The following is a 19,161-nucleotide window of genomic DNA, read 5'->3' as shown; positions in this document are numbered from 1 at the left end:
TTACGTGTCTGGGGAACTCTGCTTGTGTTCTGTAGGCCTATACACATTTTGTTTTATATTAAATAGTAGCTTATAGCGACAAAATCCTGTATAGACCCCTAGATACCTTTTAGACCCAGACTTATCAACGTCTTAATCCAGCTCTGGCCATGCTATGTAAACCAAATACACCTCACAGGACCTTTTACACAGTGAGTTGGCAAACCCCAGCAGGTTAAGGGTCTGTAGGCCCATCTGAAGCCCTATCTAAAACAATGCAAAGTACAATTTTTCAATTTGAATTTGCTTCTAAACAAGCCCGGTCACCTTGCTGAATTTTTGTATCCGCCGAGATGTAGGTCAAAAGGACTTAATGCGGTATTTTGAGAAAATTCTCGTATCTGGAATTCTCGCACCAAATGCTTCAACTTTTTAACAACTTTTTTCCTTACATTTCTCCAAAAAATCAGCCAAAAAGCCTTAACTTTGAACCAACACAAAACGTTAACCTTAGCCTGAACCTACACTCCGCACACGCCATAACAACAGCAAACCTCCACAGATTAAGGTCACATGCGCACTGGACCGGAACCATTGATACTTTTTCTATAGTGACGTCTTGGATGCGACCTTCGTAACAATCGCCGGGTTGCCGTTTTAAAACTACTGAAAATCGTACTACACCCCCCTTCAAAGGCAAATTGTAAAGTTGACTTGGCTATCACGTACAACTCTTTTTCGCTTTAACGACAGTAAATAGGCATTATGCGTGCGATTGCCGTCATCGATATCCTAATGAGCAGAATTTCCAATCGAAACGCAAAAAAATCGTTTGCCGCTAGTGGGCGCAGCAAACAACGTATTTTTTCTCGTTATACAGGGGCTCTGCGAAAGCGTTCGAGAAATAAAAAAATTAAAAAATTTGAAAGCAACGTCCGTATAGATATTGGCAACAATATAACAAATAAAATTTGCAAGAATACCGCCAAGAGACACGACGATAACCGTAGCGTTACGATCCCGACAGAAGTTTGCATTCGAGTGTCAAAGCAAACTTTTCGCTAAATACAAAGCGTACATATCAAAACATGGATGCAATGGCCGCGAAACTGCTCGGCGCAGCTGACGCCATGCTAGGCTGCCTACAAGGTGACCATAGGTTGCAAGCTGTTGTGATTTGTCTGTTCTGGTAAAGAAGAGCCAGTAACTTGGAACAGCCGCAGGATGCGACTTGTGCTTGACGAGCAGGCGAAACTAACTTGTAAGCGGGGAATAGTCAAATATTCTAGTAAACAAATTCTGTCAAGAATACGTCTTGGTAGAAATACAAATAAGTTTGAAAGTATTAACGCTACGCTGTCAAAGATTTTGCCAAAAGGTCGACATTTTCAAAGTACGATGCCTGAGCGAGCTCACCTGGCTGTGATATGCCGCAACAATGGACTGGGCAGTGCAGTGGTATAGTTATAGGGCTTCTGTAGCTTCCGGCGTTGGTTTGCAAGTGGGTTTTCCAGCAACGAAACGCTTAGCTGGTCTGCAGGCCGATCAAGTCCAGGCTGGATTGAAGAGAGATACCCCGGCAGCTCGATTGCGATGGAAGTTCTGCAAAGGTAGAACATTTGAAAAACACGAGCAGAGTGTAGTAACGGAGACTTATAAAAATGACTGACGCAATTTTCGTGTGAAATAGAGTTTAAGGCGAAAACATTGACGTTTTAAACTAGTCATGGCCAAAGCAAAACTGGTTTTACAAGCAGCGCTTTCTTGCGTTGTTAATTTCCGCTGGCTTCAAACTCAAATGGTGTGAATCGACACAAAGACGGTGATGGCACGCGTAACTTACGTGAAGTTTGCCGGTAAGCTGAATGGGCGACTGATTCACCAGTAGCATACTAGCAAGCCGGTGTGCTCCATATCGCCTACTGCCAAAGTGTATGCATCCGTAGCAATCACCAGCTATCATCCCCAGTTCAGCAAAGTCAACATGCGTTTCGAGCAAGCCGAACTGTATTACATCGTAAATTTCCAATTGCGTTTTCCATTACCTGCATCGTACATTAAAATAAAGAGTTACTTGTTCTAAAGTGTCTGGTTAGTCCGATCTAAAGCTGTACGCTTCAAAACTTGCCCAAAAGTGCTGTAAAAACACTCAATGCAACAGTAGGGCTTCGTTTTACCAAACCAAAAGTAATATAATAAACAAACAAGAAATTAAACATTTCTAGACACGGAACACTTCTTTTTCCCAGTTTTTTTTGCTAGGAAGCAATACAGCAAGGTAGGCTAAAAGCAAAATTACAGTTTGAACAAGTTTAACATTTCGCCTTGCAATTGCTATAATTTTGCTTAAGGGTCTGTAGGCCCATCTGAAGCCCTATCTAAAACAATGCAAAGTACAATTTTTCAATTTGAATTTGCTTCTAAACAAGCCCGGTCACCTTGCTGAATTTTTGTATCCGCCGAGATGTAGGTCAAAAGGACTTAATGCGGTATTTTGAGAAAATTCTCGTATCTGGAATTCTCGCACCAAATGCTTCAACTTTTTAACAACTTTTTTCCTTACATTTCTCCAAAAAATCAGCCAAAAAGCCTTAACTTTGAACCAACACAAAACGTTAACCTTAGCCTGAACCTACACTCCGCACACGCCATAACAACAGCAAACCTCCACAGATTAAGGTCACATGCGCACTGGACCGGAACCATTGATACTTTTTCTATAGTGACGTCTTGGATGCGACCTTCGTAACAATCGCCGGGTTGCCGTTTTAAAACTACTGAAAATCGTACTACACCCCCTTCAAAGGCAAATTGTAAAGTTGACTTGGCTATCACGTACAACTCTTTTTCGCTTTAACGACAGTAAATAGGCATTATGCGTGCGATTGCCGTCATCGATATCCTAATGAGCAGAATTTCCAATCGAAACGCAAAAAAATCGTTTGCCGCTAGTGGGCGCAGCAAACAACGTATTTTTTCTCGTTATACAGGGGCTCTGCGAAAGCGTTCGAGAAATAAAAAAATTAAAAAATTTGAAAGCAACGTCCGTATAGATATTGGCAACAATATAACAAATAAAATTTGCAAGAATACCGCCAAGAGACACGACGATAACCGTAGCGTTACGATCCCGACAGAAGTTTGCATTCGAGTGTCAAAGCAAACTTTTCGCTAAATACAAAGCGTACATATCAAAACATGGATGCAATGGCCGCGAAACTGCTCGGCGCAGCTGACGCCATGCTAGGCTGCCTACAAGGTGACCATAGGTTGCAAGCTGTTGTGATTTGTCTGTTCTGGTAAAGAAGAGCCAGTAACTTGGAACAGCCGCAGGATGCGACTTGTGCTTGACGAGCAGGCGAAACTAACTTGTAAGCGGGGAATAGTCAAATATTCTAGTAAACAAATTCTGTCAAGAATACGTCTTGGTAGAAATACAAATAAGTTTGAAAGTATTAACGCTACGCTGTCAAAGATTTTGCCAAAAGGTCGACATTTTCAAAGTACGATGCCTGAGCGAGCTCACCTGGCTGTGATATGCCGCAACAATGGACTGGGCAGTGCAGTGGTATAGTTATAGGGCTTCTGTAGCTTCCGGCGTTGGTTTGCAAGTGGGTTTTCCAGCAACGAAACGCTTAGCTGGTCTGCAGGCCGATCAAGTCCAGGCTGGATTGAAGAGAGATACCCCGGCAGCTCGATTGCGATGGAAGTTCTGCAAAGGTAGAACATTTGAAAAACACGAGCAGAGTGTAGTAACGGAGACTTATAAAAATGACTGACGCAATTTTCGTGTGAAATAGAGTTTAAGGCGAAAACATTGACGTTTTAAACTAGTCATGGCCAAAGCAAAACTGGTTTTACAAGCAGCGCTTTCTTGCGTTGTTAATTTCCGCTGGCTTCAAACTCAAATGGTGTGAATCGACACAAAGACGGTGATGGCACGCGTAACTTACGTGAAGTTTGCCGGTAAGCTGAATGGGCGACTGATTCACCAGTAGCATACTAGCAAGCCGGTGTGCTCCATATCGCCTACTGCCAAAGTGTATGCATCCGTAGCAATCACCAGCTATCATCCCCAGTTCAGCAAAGTCAACATGCGTTTCGAGCAAGCCGAACTGTATTACATCGTAAATTTCCAATTGCGTTTTCCATTACCTGCATCGTACATTAAAATAAAGAGTTACTTGTTCTAAAGTGTCTGGTTAGTCCGATCTAAAGCTGTACGCTTCAAAACTTGCCCAAAAGTGCTGTAAAAACACTCAATGCAACAGTAGGGCTTCGTTTTACCAAACCAAAAGTAATATAATAAACAAACAAGAAATTAAACATTTCTAGACACGGAACACTTCTTTTTCCCAGTTTTTTTTGCTAGGAAGCAATACAGCAAGGTAGGCTAAAAGCAAAATTACAGTTTGAACAAGTTTAACATTTCGCCTTGCAATTGCTATAATTTTGCTTAAGGGTCTGTAGGCCCATCTGAAGCCCTATCTAAAACAATGCAAAGTACAATTTTTCAATTTGAATTTGCTTCTAAACAAGCCCGGTCACCTTGCTGAATTTTTGTATCCGCCGAGATGTAGGTCAAAAGGACTTAATGCGGTATTTTGAGAAAATTCTCGTATCTGGAATTCTCGCACCAAATGCTTCAACTTTTTAACAACTTTTTTCCTTACATTTCTCCAAAAAATCAGCCAAAAAGCCTTAACTTTGAACCAACACAAAACGTTAACCTTAGCCTGAACCTACACTCCGCACACGCCATAACAACAGCAAACCTCCACAGATTAAGGTCACATGCGCACTGGACCGGAACCATTGATACTTTTTCTATAGTGACGTCTTGGATGCGACCTTCGTAACAATCGCCGGGTTGCCGTTTTAAAACTACTGAAAATCGTACTACACCCCCTTCAAAGGCAAATTGTAAAGTTGACTTGGCTATCACGTACAACTCTTTTTCGCTTTAACGACAGTAAATAGGCATTATGCGTGCGATTGCCGTCATCGATATCCTAATGAGCAGAATTTCCAATCGAAACGCAAAAAAATCGTTTGCCGCTAGTGGGCGCAGCAAACAACGTATTTTTTCTCGTTATACAGGGGCTCTGCGAAAGCGTTCGAGAAATAAAAAAATTAAAAAATTTGAAAGCAACGTCCGTATAGATATTGGCAACAATATAACAAATAAAATTTGCAAGAATACCGCCAAGAGACACGACGATAACCGTAGCGTTACGATCCCGACAGAAGTTTGCATTCGAGTGTCAAAGCAAACTTTTCGCTAAATACAAAGCGTACATATCAAAACATGGATGCAATGGCCGCGAAACTGCTCGGCGCAGCTGACGCCATGCTAGGCTGCCTACAAGGTGACCATAGGTTGCAAGCTGTTGTGATTTGTCTGTTCTGGTAAAGAAGAGCCAGTAACTTGGAACAGCCGCAGGATGCGACTTGTGCTTGACGAGCAGGCGAAACTAACTTGTAAGCGGGGAATAGTCAAATATTCTAGTAAACAAATTCTGTCAAGAATACGTCTTGGTAGAAATACAAATAAGTTTGAAAGTATTAACGCTACGCTGTCAAAGATTTTGCCAAAAGGTCGACATTTTCAAAGTACGATGCCTGAGCGAGCTCACCTGGCTGTGATATGCCGCAACAATGGACTGGGCAGTGCAGTGGTATAGTTATAGGGCTTCTGTAGCTTCCGGCGTTGGTTTGCAAGTGGGTTTTCCAGCAACGAAACGCTTAGCTGGTCTGCAGGCCGATCAAGTCCAGGCTGGATTGAAGAGAGATACCCCGGCAGCTCGATTGCGATGGAAGTTCTGCAAAGGTAGAACATTTGAAAAACACGAGCAGAGTGTAGTAACGGAGACTTATAAAAATGACTGACGCAATTTTCGTGTGAAATAGAGTTTAAGGCGAAAACATTGACGTTTTAAACTAGTCATGGCCAAAGCAAAACTGGTTTTACAAGCAGCGCTTTCTTGCGTTGTTAATTTCCGCTGGCTTCAAACTCAAATGGTGTGAATCGACACAAAGACGGTGATGGCACGCGTAACTTACGTGAAGTTTGCCGGTAAGCTGAATGGGCGACTGATTCACCAGTAGCATACTAGCAAGCCGGTGTGCTCCATATCGCCTACTGCCAAAGTGTATGCATCCGTAGCAATCACCAGCTATCATCCCCAGTTCAGCAAAGTCAACATGCGTTTCGAGCAAGCCGAACTGTATTACATCGTAAATTTCCAATTGCGTTTTCCATTACCTGCATCGTACATTAAAATAAAGAGTTACTTGTTCTAAAGTGTCTGGTTAGTCCGATCTAAAGCTGTACGCTTCAAAACTTGCCCAAAAGTGCTGTAAAAACACTCAATGCAACAGTAGGGCTTCGTTTTACCAAACCAAAAGTAATATAATAAACAAACAAGAAATTAAACATTTCTAGACACGGAACACTTCTTTTTCCCAGTTTTTTTTGCTAGGAAGCAATACAGCAAGGTAGGCTAAAAGCAAAATTACAGTTTGAACAAGTTTAACATTTCGCCTTGCAATTGCTATAATTTTGCTTAAGGGTCTGTAGGCCCATCTGAAGCCCTATCTAAAACAATGCAAAGTACAATTTTTCAATTTGAATTTGCTTCTAAACAAGCCCGGTCACCTTGCTGAATTTTTGTATCCGCCGAGATGTAGGTCAAAAGGACTTAATGCGGTATTTTGAGAAAATTCTCGTATCTGGAATTCTCGCACCAAATGCTTCAACTTTTTAACAACTTTTTTCCTTACATTTCTCCAAAAAATCAGCCAAAAAGCCTTAACTTTGAACCAACACAAAACGTTAACCTTAGCCTGAACCTACACTCCGCACACGCCATAACAACAGCAAACCTCCACAGATTAAGGTCACATGCGCACTGGACCGGAACCATTGATACTTTTTCTATAGTGACGTCTTGGATGCGACCTTCGTAACAATCGCCGGGTTGCCGTTTTAAAACTACTGAAAATCGTACTACACCCCCTTCAAAGGCAAATTGTAAAGTTGACTTGGCTATCACGTACAACTCTTTTTCGCTTTAACGACAGTAAATAGGCATTATGCGTGCGATTGCCGTCATCGATATCCTAATGAGCAGAATTTCCAATCGAAACGCAAAAAAATCGTTTGCCGCTAGTGGGCGCAGCAAACAACGTATTTTTTCTCGTTATACAGGGGCTCTGCGAAAGCGTTCGAGAAATAAAAAAATTAAAAAATTTGAAAGCAACGTCCGTATAGATATTGGCAACAATATAACAAATAAAATTTGCAAGAATACCGCCAAGAGACACGACGATAACCGTAGCGTTACGATCCCGACAGAAGTTTGCATTCGAGTGTCAAAGCAAACTTTTCGCTAAATACAAAGCGTACATATCAAAACATGGATGCAATGGCCGCGAAACTGCTCGGCGCAGCTGACGCCATGCTAGGCTGCCTACAAGGTGACCATAGGTTGCAAGCTGTTGTGATTTGTCTGTTCTGGTAAAGAAGAGCCAGTAACTTGGAACAGCCGCAGGATGCGACTTGTGCTTGACGAGCAGGCGAAACTAACTTGTAAGCGGGGAATAGTCAAATATTCTAGTAAACAAATTCTGTCAAGAATACGTCTTGGTAGAAATACAAATAAGTTTGAAAGTATTAACGCTACGCTGTCAAAGATTTTGCCAAAAGGTCGACATTTTCAAAGTACGATGCCTGAGCGAGCTCACCTGGCTGTGATATGCCGCAACAATGGACTGGGCAGTGCAGTGGTATAGTTATAGGGCTTCTGTAGCTTCCGGCGTTGGTTTGCAAGTGGGTTTTCCAGCAACGAAACGCTTAGCTGGTCTGCAGGCCGATCAAGTCCAGGCTGGATTGAAGAGAGATACCCCGGCAGCTCGATTGCGATGGAAGTTCTGCAAAGGTAGAACATTTGAAAAACACGAGCAGAGTGTAGTAACGGAGACTTATAAAAATGACTGACGCAATTTTCGTGTGAAATAGAGTTTAAGGCGAAAACATTGACGTTTTAAACTAGTCATGGCCAAAGCAAAACTGGTTTTACAAGCAGCGCTTTCTTGCGTTGTTAATTTCCGCTGGCTTCAAACTCAAATGGTGTGAATCGACACAAAGACGGTGATGGCACGCGTAACTTACGTGAAGTTTGCCGGTAAGCTGAATGGGCGACTGATTCACCAGTAGCATACTAGCAAGCCGGTGTGCTCCATATCGCCTACTGCCAAAGTGTATGCATCCGTAGCAATCACCAGCTATCATCCCCAGTTCAGCAAAGTCAACATGCGTTTCGAGCAAGCCGAACTGTATTACATCGTAAATTTCCAATTGCGTTTTCCATTACCTGCATCGTACATTAAAATAAAGAGTTACTTGTTCTAAAGTGTCTGGTTAGTCCGATCTAAAGCTGTACGCTTCAAAACTTGCCCAAAAGTGCTGTAAAAACACTCAATGCAACAGTAGGGCTTCGTTTTACCAAACCAAAAGTAATATAATAAACAAACAAGAAATTAAACATTTCTAGACACGGAACACTTCTTTTTCCCAGTTTTTTTTGCTAGGAAGCAATACAGCAAGGTAGGCTAAAAGCAAAATTACAGTTTGAACAAGTTTAACATTTCGCCTTGCAATTGCTATAATTTTGCTTAAGGGTCTGTAGGCCCATCTGAAGCCCTATCTAAAACAATGCAAAGTACAATTTTTCAATTTGAATTTGCTTCTAAACAAGCCCGGTCACCTTGCTGAATTTTTGTATCCGCCGAGATGTAGGTCAAAAGGACTTAATGCGGTATTTTGAGAAAATTCTCGTATCTGGAATTCTCGCACCAAATGCTTCAACTTTTTAACAACTTTTTTCCTTACATTTCTCCAAAAAATCAGCCAAAAAGCCTTAACTTTGAACCAACACAAAACGTTAACCTTAGCCTGAACCTACACTCCGCACACGCCATAACAACAGCAAACCTCCACAGATTAAGGTCACATGCGCACTGGACCGGAACCATTGATACTTTTTCTATAGTGACGTCTTGGATGCGACCTTCGTAACAATCGCCGGGTTGCCGTTTTAAAACTACTGAAAATCGTACTACACCCCCTTCAAAGGCAAATTGTAAAGTTGACTTGGCTATCACGTACAACTCTTTTTCGCTTTAACGACAGTAAATAGGCATTATGCGTGCGATTGCCGTCATCGATATCCTAATGAGCAGAATTTCCAATCGAAACGCAAAAAAATCGTTTGCCGCTAGTGGGCGCAGCAAACAACGTATTTTTTCTCGTTATACAGGGGCTCTGCGAAAGCGTTCGAGAAATAAAAAAATTAAAAAATTTGAAAGCAACGTCCGTATAGATATTGGCAACAATATAACAAATAAAATTTGCAAGAATACCGCCAAGAGACACGACGATAACCGTAGCGTTACGATCCCGACAGAAGTTTGCATTCGAGTGTCAAAGCAAACTTTTCGCTAAATACAAAGCGTACATATCAAAACATGGATGCAATGGCCGCGAAACTGCTCGGCGCAGCTGACGCCATGCTAGGCTGCCTACAAGGTGACCATAGGTTGCAAGCTGTTGTGATTTGTCTGTTCTGGTAAAGAAGAGCCAGTAACTTGGAACAGCCGCAGGATGCGACTTGTGCTTGACGAGCAGGCGAAACTAACTTGTAAGCGGGGAATAGTCAAATATTCTAGTAAACAAATTCTGTCAAGAATACGTCTTGGTAGAAATACAAATAAGTTTGAAAGTATTAACGCTACGCTGTCAAAGATTTTGCCAAAAGGTCGACATTTTCAAAGTACGATGCCTGAGCGAGCTCACCTGGCTGTGATATGCCGCAACAATGGACTGGGCAGTGCAGTGGTATAGTTATAGGGCTTCTGTAGCTTCCGGCGTTGGTTTGCAAGTGGGTTTTCCAGCAACGAAACGCTTAGCTGGTCTGCAGGCCGATCAAGTCCAGGCTGGATTGAAGAGAGATACCCCGGCAGCTCGATTGCGATGGAAGTTCTGCAAAGGTAGAACATTTGAAAAACACGAGCAGAGTGTAGTAACGGAGACTTATAAAAATGACTGACGCAATTTTCGTGTGAAATAGAGTTTAAGGCGAAAACATTGACGTTTTAAACTAGTCATGGCCAAAGCAAAACTGGTTTTACAAGCAGCGCTTTCTTGCGTTGTTAATTTCCGCTGGCTTCAAACTCAAATGGTGTGAATCGACACAAAGACGGTGATGGCACGCGTAACTTACGTGAAGTTTGCCGGTAAGCTGAATGGGCGACTGATTCACCAGTAGCATACTAGCAAGCCGGTGTGCTCCATATCGCCTACTGCCAAAGTGTATGCATCCGTAGCAATCACCAGCTATCATCCCCAGTTCAGCAAAGTCAACATGCGTTTCGAGCAAGCCGAACTGTATTACATCGTAAATTTCCAATTGCGTTTTCCATTACCTGCATCGTACATTAAAATAAAGAGTTACTTGTTCTAAAGTGTCTGGTTAGTCCGATCTAAAGCTGTACGCTTCAAAACTTGCCCAAAAGTGCTGTAAAAACACTCAATGCAACAGTAGGGCTTCGTTTTACCAAACCAAAAGTAATATAATAAACAAACAAGAAATTAAACATTTCTAGACACGGAACACTTCTTTTTCCCAGTTTTTTTTGCTAGGAAGCAATACAGCAAGGTAGGCTAAAAGCAAAATTACAGTTTGAACAAGTTTAACATTTCGCCTTGCAATTGCTATAATTTTGCTTAAGGGTCTGTAGGCCCATCTGAAGCCCTATCTAAAACAATGCAAAGTACAATTTTTCAATTTGAATTTGCTTCTAAACAAGCCCGGTCACCTTGCTGAATTTTTGTATCCGCCGAGATGTAGGTCAAAAGGACTTAATGCGGTATTTTGAGAAAATTCTCGTATCTGGAATTCTCGCACCAAATGCTTCAACTTTTTAACAACTTTTTTCCTTACATTTCTCCAAAAAATCAGCCAAAAAGCCTTAACTTTGAACCAACACAAAACGTTAACCTTAGCCTGAACCTACACTCCGCACACGCCATAACAACAGCAAACCTCCACAGATTAAGGTCACATGCGCACTGGACCGGAACCATTGATACTTTTTCTATAGTGACGTCTTGGATGCGACCTTCGTAACAATCGCCGGGTTGCCGTTTTAAAACTACTGAAAATCGTACTACACCCCCTTCAAAGGCAAATTGTAAAGTTGACTTGGCTATCACGTACAACTCTTTTTCGCTTTAACGACAGTAAATAGGCATTATGCGTGCGATTGCCGTCATCGATATCCTAATGAGCAGAATTTCCAATCGAAACGCAAAAAAATCGTTTGCCGCTAGTGGGCGCAGCAAACAACGTATTTTTTCTCGTTATACAGGGGCTCTGCGAAAGCGTTCGAGAAATAAAAAAATTAAAAAATTTGAAAGCAACGTCCGTATAGATATTGGCAACAATATAACAAATAAAATTTGCAAGAATACCGCCAAGAGACACGACGATAACCGTAGCGTTACGATCCCGACAGAAGTTTGCATTCGAGTGTCAAAGCAAACTTTTCGCTAAATACAAAGCGTACATATCAAAACATGGATGCAATGGCCGCGAAACTGCTCGGCGCAGCTGACGCCATGCTAGGCTGCCTACAAGGTGACCATAGGTTGCAAGCTGTTGTGATTTGTCTGTTCTGGTAAAGAAGAGCCAGTAACTTGGAACAGCCGCAGGATGCGACTTGTGCTTGACGAGCAGGCGAAACTAACTTGTAAGCGGGGAATAGTCAAATATTCTAGTAAACAAATTCTGTCAAGAATACGTCTTGGTAGAAATACAAATAAGTTTGAAAGTATTAACGCTACGCTGTCAAAGATTTTGCCAAAAGGTCGACATTTTCAAAGTACGATGCCTGAGCGAGCTCACCTGGCTGTGATATGCCGCAACAATGGACTGGGCAGTGCAGTGGTATAGTTATAGGGCTTCTGTAGCTTCCGGCGTTGGTTTGCAAGTGGGTTTTCCAGCAACGAAACGCTTAGCTGGTCTGCAGGCCGATCAAGTCCAGGCTGGATTGAAGAGAGATACCCCGGCAGCTCGATTGCGATGGAAGTTCTGCAAAGGTAGAACATTTGAAAAACACGAGCAGAGTGTAGTAACGGAGACTTATAAAAATGACTGACGCAATTTTCGTGTGAAATAGAGTTTAAGGCGAAAACATTGACGTTTTAAACTAGTCATGGCCAAAGCAAAACTGGTTTTACAAGCAGCGCTTTCTTGCGTTGTTAATTTCCGCTGGCTTCAAACTCAAATGGTGTGAATCGACACAAAGACGGTGATGGCACGCGTAACTTACGTGAAGTTTGCCGGTAAGCTGAATGGGCGACTGATTCACCAGTAGCATACTAGCAAGCCGGTGTGCTCCATATCGCCTACTGCCAAAGTGTATGCATCCGTAGCAATCACCAGCTATCATCCCCAGTTCAGCAAAGTCAACATGCGTTTCGAGCAAGCCGAACTGTATTACATCGTAAATTTCCAATTGCGTTTTCCATTACCTGCATCGTACATTAAAATAAAGAGTTACTTGTTCTAAAGTGTCTGGTTAGTCCGATCTAAAGCTGTACGCTTCAAAACTTGCCCAAAAGTGCTGTAAAAACACTCAATGCAACAGTAGGGCTTCGTTTTACCAAACCAAAAGTAATATAATAAACAAACAAGAAATTAAACATTTCTAGACACGGAACACTTCTTTTTCCCAGTTTTTTTTGCTAGGAAGCAATACAGCAAGGTAGGCTAAAAGCAAAATTACAGTTTGAACAAGTTTAACATTTCGCCTTGCAATTGCTATAATTTTGCTTAAGGGTCTGTAGGCCCATCTGAAGCCCTATCTAAAACAATGCAAAGTACAATTTTTCAATTTGAATTTGCTTCTAAACAAGCCCGGTCACCTTGCTGAATTTTTGTATCCGCCGAGATGTAGGTCAAAAGGACTTAATGCGGTATTTTGAGAAAATTCTCGTATCTGGAATTCTCGCACCAAATGCTTCAACTTTTTAACAACTTTTTTCCTTACATTTCTCCAAAAAATCAGCCAAAAAGCCTTAACTTTGAACCAACACAAAACGTTAACCTTAGCCTGAACCTACACTCCGCACACGCCATAACAACAGCAAACCTCCACAGATTAAGGTCACATGCGCACTGGACCGGAACCATTGATACTTTTTCTATAGTGACGTCTTGGATGCGACCTTCGTAACAATCGCCGGGTTGCCGTTTTAAAACTACTGAAAATCGTACTACACCCCCTTCAAAGGCAAATTGTAAAGTTGACTTGGCTATCACGTACAACTCTTTTTCGCTTTAACGACAGTAAATAGGCATTATGCGTGCGATTGCCGTCATCGATATCCTAATGAGCAGAATTTCCAATCGAAACGCAAAAAAATCGTTTGCCGCTAGTGGGCGCAGCAAACAACGGATTTTTTCTCGTTATACAGGGGCTCTGCGAAAGCGTTCGAGAAATAAAAAAATTAAAAAATTTGAAAGCAACGTCCGTATAGATATTGGCAACAATATAACAAATAAAATTTGCAAGAATACCGCCAAGAGACACGACGATAACCGTAGCGTTACGATCCCGACAGAAGTTTGCATTCGAGTGTCAAAGCAAACTTTTCGCTAAATACAAAGCGTACATATCAAAACATGGATGCAATGGCCGCGAAACTGCTCGGCGCAGCTGACGCCATGCTAGGCTGCCTACAAGGTGACCATAGGTTGCAAGCTGTTGTGATTTGTCTGTTCTGGTAAAGAAGAGCCAGTAACTTGGAACAGCCGCAGGATGCGACTTGTGCTTGACGAGCAGGCGAAACTAACTTGTAAGCGGGGAATAGTCAAATATTCTAGTAAACAAATTCTGTCAAGAATACGTCTTGGTAGAAATACAAATAAGTTTGAAAGTATTAACGCTACGCTGTCAAAGATTTTGCCAAAAGGTCGACATTTTCAAAGTACGATGCCTGAGCGAGCTCACCTGGCTGTGATATGCCGCAACAATGGACTGGGCAGTGCAGTGGTATAGTTATAGGGCTTCTGTAGCTTCCGGCGTTGGTTTGCAAGTGGGTTTTCCAGCAACGAAACGCTTAGCTGGTCTGCAGGCCGATCAAGTCCAGGCTGGATTGAAGAGAGATACCCCGGCAGCTCGATTGCGATGGAAGTTCTGCAAAGGTAGAACATTTGAAAAACACGAGCAGAGTGTAGTAACGGAGACTTATAAAAATGACTGACGCAATTTTCGTGTGAAATAGAGTTTAAGGCGAAAACATTGACGTTTTAAACTAGTCATGGCCAAAGCAAAACTGGTTTTACAAGCAGCGCTTTCTTGCGTTGTTAATTTCCGCTGGCTTCAAACTCAAATGGTGTGAATCGACACAAAGACGGTGATGGCACGCGTAACTTACGTGAAGTTTGCCGGTAAGCTGAATGGGCGACTGATTCACCAGTAGCATACTAGCAAGCCGGTGTGCTCCATATCGCCTACTGCCAAAGTGTATGCATCCGTAGCAATCACCAGCTATCATCCCCAGTTCAGCAAAGTCAACATGCGTTTCGAGCAAGCCGAACTGTATTACATCGTAAATTTCCAATTGCGTTTTCCATTACCTGCATCGTACATTAAAATAAAGAGTTACTTGTTCTAAAGTGTCTGGTTAGTCCGATCTAAAGCTGTACGCTTCAAAACTTGCCCAAAAGTGCTGTAAAAACACTCAATGCAACAGTAGGGCTTCGTTTTACCAAACCAAAAGTAATATAATAAACAAACAAGAAATTAAACATTTCTAGACACGGAACACTTCTTTTTCCCAGTTTTTTTTGCTAGGAAGCAATACAGCAAGGTAGGCTAAAAGCAAAATTACAGTTTGAACAAGTTTAACATTTCGCCTTGCAATTGCTATAATTTTGCTTAAGGGTCTGTAGGCCCATCTGAAGCCCTATCTAAAACAATGCAAAGTACAATTTTTCAATTTGAATTTGCTTCTAAACAAGCCCGGTCACCTTGCTGAATTTTTGTATCCGCCGAGATGTAGGTCAAAAGGACTTAATGCGGTATTTTGAGAAAATTCTCGTATCTGGAATTCTCGCACCAAATGCTTCAACTTTTTAACAACTTTTTTCCTTACATTTCTCCAAAAAATCAGCCAAAAAGCCTTAACTTTGAACCAACACAAAACGTTAACCTTAGCCTGAACCTACACTCCGCACACGCCATAACAACAGCAAACCTCCACAGATTAAGGTCACATGCGCACTGGACCGGAACCATTGATACTTTTTCTATAGTGACGTCTTGGATGCGACCTTCGTAACAATCGCCGGGTTGCCGTTTTAAAACTACTGAAAATCGTACTACACCCCCTTCAAAGGCAAATTGTAAAGTTGACTTGGCTATCACGTACAACTCTTTTTCGCTTTAACGACAGTAAATAGGCATTATGCGTGCGATTGCCGTCATCGATATCCTAATGAGCAGAATTTCCAATCGAAACGCAAAAAAATCGTTTGCCGCTAGTGGGCGCAGCAAACAACGTATTTTTTCTCGTTATACAGGGGCTCTGCGAAAGCGTTCGAGAAATAAAAAAATTAAAAAATTTGAAAGCAACGTCCGTATAGATATTGGCAACAATATAACAAATAAAATTTGCAAGAATACCGCCAAGAGACACGACGATAACCGTAGCGTTACGATCCCGACAGAAGTTTGCATTCGAGTGTCAAAGCAAACTTTTCGCTAAATACAAAGCGTACATATCAAAACATGGATGCAATGGCCGCGAAACTGCTCGGCGCAGCTGACGCCATGCTAGGCTGCCTACAAGGTGACCATAGGTTGCAAGCTGTTGTGATTTGTCTGTTCTGGTAAAGAAGAGCCAGTAACTTGGAACAGCCGCAGGATGCGACTTGTGCTTGACGAGCAGGCGAAACTAACTTGTAAGCGGGGAATAGTCAAATATTCTAGTAAACAAATTCTGTCAAGAATACGTCTTGGTAGAAATACAAATAAGTTTGAAAGTATTAACGCTACGCTGTCAAAGATTTTGCCAAAAGGTCGACATTTTCAAAGTACGATGCCTGAGCGAGCTCACCTGGCTGTGATATGCCGCAACAATGGACTGGGCAGTGCAGTGGTATAGTTATAGGGCTTCTGTAGCTTCCGGCGTTGGTTTGCAAGTGGGTTTTCCAGCAACGAAACGCTTAGCTGGTCTGCAGGCCGATCAAGTCCAGGCTGGATTGAAGAGAGATACCCCGGCAGCTCGATTGCGATGGAAGTTCTGCAAAGGTAGAACATTTGAAAAACACGAGCAGAGTGTAGTAACGGAGACTTATAAAAATGACTGACGCAATTTTCGTGTGAAATAGAGTTTAAGGCGAAAACATTGACGTTTTAAACTAGTCATGGCCAAAGCAAAACTGGTTTTACAAGCAGCGCTTTCTTGCGTTGTTAATTTCCGCTGGCTTCAAACTCAAATGGTGTGAATCGACACAAAGACGGTGATGGCACGCGTAACTTACGTGAAGTTTGCCGGTAAGCTGAATGGGCGACTGATTCACCAGTAGCATACTAGCAAGCCGGTGTGCTCCATATCGCCTACTGCCAAAGTGTATGCATCCGTAGCAATCACCAGCTATCATCCCCAGTTCAGCAAAGTCAACATGCGTTTCGAGCAAGCCGAACTGTATTACATCGTAAATTTCCAATTGCGTTTTCCATTACCTGCATCGTACATTAAAATAAAGAGTTACTTGTTCTAAAGTGTCTGGTTAGTCCGATCTAAAGCTGTACGCTTCAAAACTTGCCCAAAAGTGCTGTAAAAACACTCAATGCAACAGTAGGGCTTCGTTTTACCAAACCAAAAGTAATATAATAAACAAACAAGAAATTAAACATTTCTAGACACGGAACACTTCTTTTTCCCAGTTTTTTTTGCTAGGAAGCAATACAGCAAGGTAGGCTAAAAGCAAAATTACAGTTTGAACAAGTTTAACATTTCGCCTTGCAATTGCTATAATTTTGCTTAAGGGTCTGTAGGCCCATCTGAAGCCCTATCTAAAACAATGCAAAGTACAATTTTTCAATTTGAATTTGCTTCTAAACAAGCCCGGTCACCTTGCTGAATTTTTGTATCCGCCGAGATGTAGGTCAAAAGGACTTAATGCGGTATTTTGAGAAAATTCTCGTATCTGGAATTCTCGCACCAAATGCTTCAACTTTTTAACAACTTTTTTCCTTACATTTCTCCAAAAAATCAGCCAAAAAGCCTTAACTTTGAACCAACACAAAACGTTAACCTTAGCCTGAACCTACACTCCGCACACGCCATAACAACAGCAAACCTCCACAGATTAAGGTCACATGCGCACTGGACCGGAACCATTGATACTTTTTCTATAGTGACGTCTTGGATGCGACCTTCGTAACAATCGCCGGGTTGCCGTTTTAAAACTACTGAAAATCGTACTACACCCCCTTCAAAGGCAAATTGTAAAGTTGACTTGGCTATCACGTACAACTCTTTTTCGCTTTAACGACAGTAAATAGGCATTATGCGTGCGATTGCCGTCATCGATATCCTAATGAGCAGAATTTCCAATCGAAACGCAAAAAAATCGTTTGCCGCTAGTGGGCGCAGCAAACAACGGATTTTTTCTCGTTATACAGGGGCTCTGCGAAAGCGTTCGAGAAATAAAAAAATTAAAAAATTTGAAAGCAACGTCCGTATAGATATTGGCAACAATATAACAAATAAAATTTGCAAGAATACCGCCAAGAGACACGACGATAACCGTAGCGTTACGATCCCGACAGAAGTTTGCATTCGAGTGTCAAAGCAAACTTTTCGCTAAATACAAAGCGTACATATCAAAACATGGATGCAATGGCCGCGAAACTGCTCGGCGCAGCTGACGCCATGCTAGGCTGCCTACAAGGTGACCATAGGTTGCAAGCTGTTGTGATTTGTCTGTTCTGGTAAAGAAGAGCCAGTAACTTGGAACAGCCGCAGGATGCGACTTGTGCTTGACGAGCAGGCGAAACTAACTTGTAAGCGGGGAATAGTCAAATATTCTAGTAAACAAATTCTGTCAAGAATACGTCTTGGTAGAAATACAAATAAGTTTGAAAGTATTAACGCTACGCTGTCAAAGATTTTGCCAAAAGGTCGACATTTTCAAAGTACGATGCCTGAGCGAGCTCACCTGGCTGTGATATGCCGCAACAATGGACTGGGCAGTGCAGTGGTATAGTTATAGGGCTTCTGTAGCTTCCGGCGTTGGTTTGCAAGTGGGTTTTCCAGCAACGAAACGCTTAGCTGGTCTGCAGGCCGATCAAGTCCAGGCTGGATTGAAGAGAGATACCCCGGCAGCTCGATTGCGATGGAAGTTCTGCAAAGGTAGAACATTTGAAAAACACGAGCAGAGTGTAGTAACGGAGACTTATAAAAATGACTGACGCAATTTTCGTGTGAAATAGAGTTTAAGGCGAAAACATTGACGTTTTAAACTAGTCATGGCCAAAGCAAAACTGGTTTTACAAGCAGCGCTTTCTTGCGTTGTTAATTTCCGCTGGCTTCAAACTCAAATGGTGTGAATCGACACAAAGACGGTGATGGCACGCGTAACTTACGTGAAGTTTGCCGGTAAGCTGAATGGGCGACTGATTCACCAGTAGCATACTAGCAAGCCGGTGTGCTCCATATCGCCTACTGCCAAAGTGTATGCATCCGTAGCAATCACCAGCTATCATCCCCAGTTCAGCAAAGTCAACATGCGTTTCGAGCAAGCCGAACTGTATTACATCGTAAATTTCCAATTGCGTTTTCCATTACCTGCATCGTACATTAAAATAAAGAGTTACTTGTTCTAAAGTGTCTGGTTAGTCCGATCTAAAGCTGTACGCTTCAAAACTTGCCCAAAAGTGCTGTAAAAACACTCAATGCAACAGTAGGGCTTCGTTTTACCAAACCAAAAGTAATATAATAAACAAACAAGAAATTAAACATTTCTAGACACGGAACACTTCTTTTTCCCAGTTTTTTTTGCTAGGAAGCAATACAGCAAGGTAGGCTAAAAGCAAAATTACAGT

The 19,161-nt window shown here is 42.1% G+C and overlaps 1 long non-coding RNA gene across 1 annotated transcript in view; it reads right to left on the bottom strand.

The window, feature by feature from the left end:
* Positions 1 to 1,190: 1,190 nt before the first annotated feature.
* The window catches only part of LOC143445396 (uncharacterized), a 38,540-nt gene continuing 20,569 nt past the window's right edge, over positions 1,191 to 19,161 (bottom strand). The window contains exons 21-38 of the long non-coding RNA XR_013113816.1: positions 18,703 to 18,904; positions 18,276 to 18,461; positions 16,593 to 16,794; positions 16,166 to 16,351; positions 14,483 to 14,684; positions 14,056 to 14,241; positions 12,373 to 12,574; positions 11,946 to 12,131; positions 10,263 to 10,464; positions 9,836 to 10,021; positions 8,153 to 8,354; positions 7,726 to 7,911; positions 6,043 to 6,244; positions 5,616 to 5,801; positions 3,933 to 4,134; positions 3,506 to 3,691; positions 1,823 to 2,024; positions 1,191 to 1,581 (exon numbers count right to left, since the gene is read on the bottom strand). This is a non-coding gene — a long non-coding RNA (uncharacterized LOC143445396). The remainder of the gene's footprint in view (positions 1,582 to 1,822; positions 2,025 to 3,505; positions 3,692 to 3,932; positions 4,135 to 5,615; positions 5,802 to 6,042; positions 6,245 to 7,725; positions 7,912 to 8,152; positions 8,355 to 9,835; positions 10,022 to 10,262; positions 10,465 to 11,945; positions 12,132 to 12,372; positions 12,575 to 14,055; positions 14,242 to 14,482; positions 14,685 to 16,165; positions 16,352 to 16,592; positions 16,795 to 18,275; positions 18,462 to 18,702; positions 18,905 to 19,161) is intronic.

This window comes from Clavelina lepadiformis, chromosome 2, assembly GCF_947623445.1.
Source record: "Clavelina lepadiformis chromosome 2, kaClaLepa1.1, whole genome shotgun sequence".
NCBI lineage: Eukaryota > Metazoa > Chordata > Ascidiacea > Aplousobranchia > Clavelinidae > Clavelina > Clavelina lepadiformis.
The sequence above is the reverse complement of the archived record's forward strand: the minus strand, read 5'-3'. Positions and strand labels throughout refer to the sequence as shown.